Source organism: Loa loa, assembly GCF_000183805.2.
Source record: "Loa loa unplaced genomic scaffold supercont3.56, whole genome shotgun sequence".
Classification (NCBI taxonomy): domain Eukaryota; kingdom Metazoa; phylum Nematoda; class Chromadorea; order Rhabditida; family Onchocercidae; genus Loa; species Loa loa.
This window is the reverse complement of record NW_018108236.1, coordinates 267,482-270,810: the sequence shown is the minus strand read 5'-3', so window position 1 is coordinate 270,810 and position 3,329 is coordinate 267,482.

The following is a 3,329-nucleotide window of genomic DNA, read 5'->3' as shown; positions in this document are numbered from 1 at the left end:
TTTTGTGCAAAAAAAAATTTTTTTTAAAATTATTTCATATAAAGTGCCATGAAAAAATGTTATTTATGTCAATATGTTCCAGTTTCACAATTCCGTTATTCCACAATTCCACATGATAAACGAGCTTTAAGAACATTTTGTATTTGATGGCAAAGAGTGGCATTATTCAGATGTTCTCATTTCTATTCTATTGACAGTTTAAAAGGTGACAAAGTTTAAGGATTTCTTCTAATCCAAATCATGTCTTTGACACCGAAAGGTTAGTATTTGCGACATATCGGAAAGACTGCAACGATTTGGGTTTGTTGTTTTGCTTATTAGGAAATGAACTTTTTATTCCATCTTCCTTCTCGGTTTAATGTGTCGCTACTGAGAAAGCGTCATACAACAAGTGAGTCATGAATAACTCAGCTATCTCACCATCGATTTTAGTTGACAATCGATAATGACATCATTCGTTGTCACTAGCTTCGGAATCATTCTTTCTTCATCAAAACAGACGGAATGCTTGAATAATGAAATGAGCTTAGATGTTTTTTCTCACTGCTATTAAATATTGTTTTCTGTTCTCTTCTTGGCTAGGATAAATCAAGTTTCAACATATGCAGAAATTCTTTGAACTTTGAATGTTTCAAATACCTCTCTTACTAATCGATGTTTTCCAATTATCATATTCTTTGTCTAATTTTGGCATAAAATTTTAATTTTTAATAATTCCAATAAAATATTCGATGATAAAAATTGAAACAGATACAGGTATCACTCAGGTATCATTTATCAAATTAATATATTCAGTAAAATGCCGGCAAATACTCCAGTCAAATCAATGACATTAATTATGACAAAATCAATGCGAACAAAAAGTTTCTTTTGCACTCCTTTATATTCATATTTAGTGGCGGTATATGCATTTATATATTGGGATATTTCAACTTGACTGGTCAATTAGAGTTATGCTATTTTCGTAGAGCAATGCAGAACTTATGGAAGAATATTTAGGCGCAAATGATCATGCATGTGTATGTTTATGCGATGGGAAAATCTAAACGGGACAAAATTTTTATTCGATTTCTTTTCATGCAAATCATCCACATAAATTATTGCTTGATTATGCAAATAAAAGAAAAAAGCAGGATGCAAGCATTAATAAAAGCTTATTTAGTGGTTGGTAGTTAGCATTTGATAGTTGAAAAATTGTCAAATTTCTGTCACAAACTTTCTCTTTCATATAATGCACATCCAATTAATTTACCTATTTATCCATCGTTATCTTAACTCATTTATCGATTCAATTAATAATACCCAAAGACAAATGATTTAGTCCTTTTGGAGAATTTTTCAAAAGTTTTACGTAAAATTTTTCTAAATTTTGGAGAATTTGAAATAAATTTTAAAGTTTTTATAATTTTTGCAAAGTTTAATATCTTTTTTCTTTTGAGTCATTCCCATACTTTTTCCGTCTAGCTAAATTGATTAAAAAGAAATGAGTAGAAGAGAACTGGGACATGGCATTTGTTTGAAGAAATGTTCGTTTATCAGACAACGAAAATGCACTCTGAAAATCTAATTATCTCATTGCCTTTTAGTTATCTATTACTTTCATTCCCATTTTCTCAAACAAATACTTTCATAAAAATTCATTTTGCTTCTTTTTGCCATTTAATATTTATTGTCATATGTCATTAGATATTAGGCATAATCTCATTAGCCATGGTCAACATTATCAAGCTAAATTAATGTTTAGCAGATTATTAGATTAACTCATATTCTATAAAAGGTAACATACCTGTCTCGCTGTTGTTGCTGTTGTTGTAATTAGCTATGAATTATCAAGTACTTAGAAAAGCTCTTTTCATCAAAGAGCGCTGCGCAAACAACTACACTGATAATTATGAGTTATTCGGAACAGCAAAATATCGACTCCTGATGACTAACTGAGTAATAGCTCTTTGCAAATGAATGATGTATTATGGAAGAGTATGGCGCTGTTTGTTACGCATAACAAAACTTTCTTATTTTGGTGGGAATTAATTGATAGATGATTCAATCTGATCTATAATGTCAACTTTTTTCCAACAATTTTCTATCGTTATTATCAGTGAGAATATGATAAAGTAAAATTTTGCACCTTTGTAAAATCAATTGTAATCTATGTTTATTTTTTCATCGATTTAACACATCTTATTTGATAATAAAGCATAAAATGTTCGATCAGTTCCGATGACAATTATTTGATTGGTATGCCAAATTTGATCAATATTTAATGAAGAAAAGAGTTCTTTTTTGATGAATAAAACCTTAATTGCAAACATTACATTTAGAAGAGAATATGTTAGGAAGTTGACAAACTAACAGCTATTTTATTTCTGCTTCTTACATTTAATATTTTCTTTGATGTACCAAAAAAAAAGGAAAAACTCCCAAAAGTATACTTTCCTTTAAGTAAATATGCACTTACCATTTTAATGTCATAAAATGTCGCCTTAGATGATAAAAAAAAGTTCCGTGACATTTCTTGTAATAAATTTTAATAATAAAAAGAAAGAATACATTTTATCATAAACATGTTGATTTTTCTTTTCTATATTGTCTAACTATATATATTCATCGTCCAATCAGACAACTGTCACTGATATTTCTCGTTTTTTCTCTTTCGTTACAGTAAAAAAAATGGAAAATAGAAAAATTATTCATTTGTTCGGAAAAGAAACAAAGTCATCGTTTAGCCATTTTTTACTTGTCTATATGCAATGATAGAATGACTTTGCAATCATATCGATTAATTTAATTACAATCAATCAGATAAAGATAAGAGATATTTTATGGTATCAAAGCATAATTGAAGGCTTATTTTATCAATTATCAATAAAGAATGCTTCCAATTTTGATAATATTTATCAAATGTTCCAAAGTTTGCTATTTTATTATTTTTTAATCAAAAATTTATCCTACCATCGTTTGTTCATTCTTTCATTTTTTTCTCTCTCTCTCTCTCACACACACACACATACATAATGGGCAAATCGATTTTTAGTGAATTTTATCGTTTTTCTCCTCCTTTGCTACTAATCTAAAAAAAAAAGGTCTCGTCAAAATGCACTTTTGGTATGACAACTACCTTCAATTAGTCATCGTTTTGAAGTGAAAACATTCGCTGATAAAATTTCACCATTTAAATAGACTAAACCAATCCTAAGATGAATGACTATGGGCTTTTCTTACTTTTGCTAAAAACTCTTTCTTACCTTTTTTTTTCTTTAAATGGCCATACCCAGCTATATATATATATATATATACGCATATTACCTTTCGATCTATTTTTTCTATTT